Source organism: Petaurus breviceps, unplaced genomic scaffold, assembly GCF_028583685.1.
Source record: "Petaurus breviceps papuanus isolate PSGF00001 unplaced genomic scaffold, PetGlider_PUasm1.0 76, whole genome shotgun sequence".
NCBI lineage: Eukaryota > Metazoa > Chordata > Mammalia > Diprotodontia > Petauridae > Petaurus > Petaurus breviceps.
In genome coordinates this window covers 50,370,798-50,376,797 of record NW_027186473.1, presented here as the reverse complement: position 1 = coordinate 50,376,797, position 6,000 = coordinate 50,370,798, and positions in this window count along the sequence as shown.

Sequence of the window (6,000 nt, the reverse complement as noted above, 5' to 3'; positions counted from 1 at the left end):
ATAGATAGATAGATAGATAGATAGATAGATAGATAGATAGATAGATAATATATCTAGATAAAGATACATGTATAGATAGATATAGAGACTAGATACTTTTCATCTATCATATCTATCTTAACGTTAGTGTTAAAACCTTAGTTTATTTTTGTTGGTTCCTAAGTGAAATTCCTATAGTTTGTAGGAAACTGGGAAGGCTCATGAGCCAGGGGTCCTCAATAAGCTGCAAATCTCAGGTAGGTTAAAAAAAATAAAAATAAAAGCCACAAACACAATGCCAAATATGGGAGAAGTTTCTTTTTGTTTTATTTTTTGGTCAGGGAGAGGTGATTCACTGAATTAAGGATATGGTCCTGTAGGAGCTTTCACTCTTTTAAAAACACAAGAAATTTTAGGTCTTACTGCACATATAAAAATGCATGTTCTAAAAGTTGACCTTAACCTTCTTCTTTCTTTCATTATTGCTGTTTGCTATCTTGATTTTTGCAGTTGGAAGTCCATAAAACCTGAGATACATCTGGCCTAACCTTAAAAGGTAAGTTAAGTTGGGCTTTCTAAGCTTTCTGTATTTATTATCTCATATTTTAAAATATATGTTTAGTATAATCAATAAATGTTCATTGACAGGATTGTGCACCCATCAGAAAGTACTCCAATAATTCAAAATTATAAAAAGAATGTTACTGTTTCAGTAGCTACTGTTATTATATCTCATAATTTTGGCAAAGTGGAACTTTCTGACTTTTTAAGAATAAATCGAAATATACCTCATTTACTCCTAGTTAAAGTAACATTGCAATTACATCTTTCCTTATAGATGTTCATGGTAACTTGTGATATTGGTATGAAAATTTCCATCTCTCCTAAGTGAATGTGTATTAGCAGAATAATTATGCTGTACTGCATCACAGACACACTCTGATTTCTCTTGAATCCACTTTGTTGTTCAGTCATTTTTCAGTTATGTCTGACTCTTTGTGACCACATTTAAGGTTTTCTTGACAAAGATATGGAAGTGCTTTGTCATTTTCTTCTCCAGCTTATTTTACAGATGAGGAAACTGAGGCAAACAGGGTTAAGTGACTTATACAGGGTCATATAGCTAAGTAAGTATCTGAGGCCAGATTCAAACTCCAGAAGATAAGTCTTCCAGATTCTAGGCCTGACACTCTATCCACCACACCACCTAACTGCCTAGGTCCACTAGCAGCTGAATAATTCATTCATCATTCAACTAACAACATTTATAGAGCACCTTGGATGTACAAGGAATTTATACACTATGCCACCTTGCCATTTCTTAAAGCTTTTAAAGAATTAGCATTAGGCAGTATTGTCCATCTGATGTCTCTGAACAAAGAAGCTGTCAAGCATCCCTCCTAAAGTACTAGATCCCTCCCTCTCCTCCCCAGCCACACCCCTCTCCCATAGTTCAGGATGAGGGTGGGGATCCCCTTTGAAGAATTTTGCTGGGAGTCCGAAATTTAAACTTACACTCCAGGAAGCATTCAGCCTTACCCAGCATTCACAAACCTTTCATCCTGTACTTTTGCATTCTCATTTGTCTGTGCTAGTGGGGGTCAACTGCCAGAGACAGTAGCTGTGATACAGTCAACCAGGAGATCAAAGGCCCCACCAAATTTCTTCTGAAACCCAACAATGGAAAGGCTTTAGGCAGCTCTTTGATCTTTGACAGCCCCCCCCCCTTAGTGCACATGTAGCACCTCCCATAAGCTAGCATCCTGGGTAGATGCCCCCTCTCTGCCTTCTTCTCAGAATATTCCTGGTACTTCTCGAAGACACTAAGCATAGACTTCTGGTATGATGCTTCTTTCTGTGCCCTCTATAGCTGGCAACTGGAGAAGATCCCCATCAACTAATTCCCTTCTCTCTCTTGTTTTCCCTTTCTTCTGTCCCACCCCCTGGGTCTCTTTCCATCTAGCTTTTAGGAGTAGCAACAGTAACCAGGACATCCCTGAGTGCAGTATAGGTGACCAGAGACCTATGTCACAATCACAGGGTCACACTGGACTCAATCTTTGATATTGGCTCTAGCTCTGAGTTTTCTGGAGGGTTTGGGAGCACAGCCAGACCAAGCCAAGTTTGGCAGCTCAATGCAAAAAGGAGGCTTTCTAAACTCCATCAATATGGTGTCTAAATTCAAGCCTACAGTGGTAAAACCCCAATTCCAGGCAAGATAGGCAATAGTGCCAACTGTTCCAATTACTGATACTCAGAATGGATATTAGCTTCCCCATAATTCTGGTCTACTAAGTTGCAGTACAAGCATGTATCACTTTAATTAAGCATGGAAGAATCAACATTGCTTCGAGGGGGCTTGGAAACCATCTAGTTCAGTTCCACCAATTCCCAAGGCTGAATCCCCTCTACAACCCTGACATGAATGTCTGTAAATAAGATGTACTATAAGATTTACCCACACGCCTGGTAAGTGCTTAGCCAACCTTTGCTCAGAAACCTCCAGTGAGGTTAAAGCCTCCTGAGGCAGGAGGCTTATTCTGCCTTTGAATTGCTCCAATTGTCAGGGAGGTTTTTCCTTATCTCTAACCAAAATTGGTCTCTTTTCAACTTCTATTTTCTCTCCTGCCAAACAGAACAAGTCTATTCCCTCTTCCATATGACAGTCTTTCACATTCTCAAAAATGGTCGCTCCCCACTTCCTAAGTCCTTTTCTCCATATTGAATATAACCAATCCTTTGAGGGTTCATTTTATGCCCTAATCTCAAAGCCATTCACCAATATAATTGTCTTTCTCAGGATTCTTTCCATCTCATCAATTTCCATCCTAAAATGGAGTACCCAAATGACTAACTGAAACAACATTTATGTTTACTGAAATCTATTTTGTCGCCTCATCTTGGTATGGAGTTTTCTCATTTCTTGACCACCATGCTAACTGAATGTACCAACAAAGGTGAGATAGCATTAAACAAAGGCCTGAAAATCGATTGTCCTTGCAATGCAGCTGACATCTAGCCTGTCTAAATGTAGTGAGGTGCATCACAAGAATGTTTACCACAAGATGAGATTTGTTTTGGCCACAGCGACCCATGAAACTAACAATTAAGGTGTTGAGGGCTTACAAAACCTCAGTCTGGAGAGGAGAGTAACACACTGGAAAAAATTTCATACAGCATTGTACAGTAGGAAGAGTGTTGAATCTGGAGTCAAGAATTGGGTTTCAAATCCTAGCTCTTACACTTACTATCTGTGTGACTTTGGGCTTCCTTTCCTTATCTGTAAAATGAAGAGATGGGATGAGACGAACTATAAAATTATATCTGTGATCCAATGAAAGATCTTTTATTTTATTTTTTTTTTTGGAGGGCAATTGGGGTTAAGTGACTTGCCCAAGTCACACGGCTAGTTTTTGTGTTAAGTATCTGAGGCCGTATTTGAACTCTGGTCTCCAGGGCCAGTGCTCTATTCGCTGCTCTACCTAGCTGCCTGTATCATGAAAGATCTTTGGAAGACTTGAGAAAGTATGATTCTTCTAAAAAGTATTTATTTATTTACTTTTAGCTTACAACATTCAGTTCCATAATCCCTTGAATTTCAAATTTTCTCCCCCTTCCTCTCTTCTGTCCCCTTACCCCCGCCATGGCAGCATGCAATCAATTATAGGATCTACAGATACCTTCATATTAAACATTAGTCCAGTTGTAAAGAAGGATTATAACCAATGGAATGAACAATGGGAAAGAGGAAACAAAACAAAACAAAAAGAAAGAGAGCAGGTAGTTTGCTTCAATCTGCATTCAGACTCTGTAGTTCTTTCTCTGGATATGGATATTTCTTTCCATCATCAGTCTTTTGGAGATGTCTTATAATCTTACATTGCTGAGAGGAGCCTAGTCTATCAAAGTTAGTCATCACACATACATTGTGTCTGTGATTAAGTACAAATGAGAAAGTATGATTCTTAACCAGAAGAGTGATCATCAAATATGAATTGATTATTTAAATCATTCTAATATCAGGATTTCTTTCTAGTTGATTTATAGGCATTAACTCAGACACCTTTTTGCCAGCACACATTTTGTCTAATGTGAACTGTCCTTATTTATGAATATACTGTACAATGGTCTTACCCAATGGAAAAAGCAGGTGTTGTATTTTAGGACAGGAAAGGAGTAGGCCCCCATGGTGGGGGACAGCATAAGAGTAGCGTTTGGCCAATATAACTCTGGGTTTGATTCTTTGCTATATAGATTAGCTCTGGATTTGATTTCTTTTTCCTGTTTTGCACTCACTTAAAATACCTCAACTTTTTTCACTTGAAAATTCACTTTTTATCACCCCCCATTCAAAGTTTATGCCTTCAGGCTTGCCAGCAGGGCTTATGATACTTACATTAAACTAAATTTAAGAGTAAAGGTGCTCCTGCTGCTAATGTTCTCAGATCAGAGGAAAGCAAAATGAAGGAACTGGCAGCTGAAACTTTAATAGTAGGAAACGTTAACTGAGAACTTGAAAAAAAATTCCAGTTGATCTGGATGACAAAGAAGTCTTGTTCATCTCTATGTACAGTACTTTGAAATGACAAACTTGACTTTGTTGGGTAATTATCTTTTAGAGTGGAATTTTTCTGCCCCATGTTTAAAAAAAAAGTATGCATTTTATATTGAATACAGGTTGGCACATTTTATGGGGTCAGTATTTTTTATTTTTTGCTTTTTTATTTTGGAGGGGAGAAGGTAGGGCAATTGGGGTTAAGTGACTTGCCCAAGGCCACACAGCTAATAAGTGTTAAGTGTCTGAGGCCGGATTTGAACTCAGGTCCTCCTGACTCCGAGGCCTGTGCTCTGTTCACTGCACCACCTAGCTGCCCCCTATAGGGTCAGTATTAATGCTTCTCAGTCCTATGTGATGGGATGTGTAGACAAGGAGGCCTAGCTACTATGACCCCTAGTCACTGTAGAAACTAAATAGGCCCATCTATTATTTGGGGAAATTCCTGACTCCACTTTTGGTCCTTTTCCTTTCAGAAACTCTCTTTCACCAAATCCCAAATTCCCAAATTCTACTCTGACCACAAGCTCTTCTCCATCTATCTTATCAACATCTCCCATTAACTTACAAACTCTCATCATGACCTTCAGTCACTCAACCATCCCTATCTCCTTCACTTTAATTTTACCCAGTGCTAATACTGTTAGCATCATAGGATTAAAAATTTACAACTGGAAGGGATATTAAAGACCATTTCACCTACCACCACCTCCCTCATTTTTCAAATAAAGAAACTGAGAAGGGAAAGGTAGGTGGCAAACTGGGTAGAGTGCTGGTCCTGGAATCAGGAGGACCTGAGTTCAAATATGGACTCAGGCACTTACTAGCTGTGTGACTCTGGGCAAGTCACTTAACCCGGATTATCTCTCCCTCTCCTCCACAAAAAAAGGAAGAAATAAAGAAACTGAGGCCCATAGAGTTTGTGACTGAGACAGAATTTAAACTCGGATCCTTCTGACTCTGAACCCAGTCCTCTTACTGTTATACAGTAGTCAGACACTCCAAAGACTAAGAAAGATTCACCCTAACATCCTTCACCTTCCTGACCTTCTGCCCTTCACCCCTGTGCCCTTTGCTTCCCATTCCCTTCAGGACCTGGTGCATGAATCATCTTCTCCATAATAACTCTTCAGTCTTGATGCTGTCTTCCCATTTACTTACAAGTGTACTTGGGTCTCCCCAATCTTACAATGAGACTTTCCTTCATTCCTTCTAACCATGAAGCTACCATTCTATCTTTCATCTTCTTTTTACTATTTTTTTGAGGGGGGAAGGCAGGGCAATTGGGATTAAGTGACTTGCCCAAGGTCACACACTAGTAAATGTGTCGAGTGTCTGAGGTCAGATTTGAACTCAAGTCCTCCTGACTCCAGGGCCAGTGCTCTATTCACTGCACCACCTAGCGGCCCCTCTTCTTTTTTATTATTAAACTTCTTGGAAAAAAGTAATTTATACCTATTACCTCC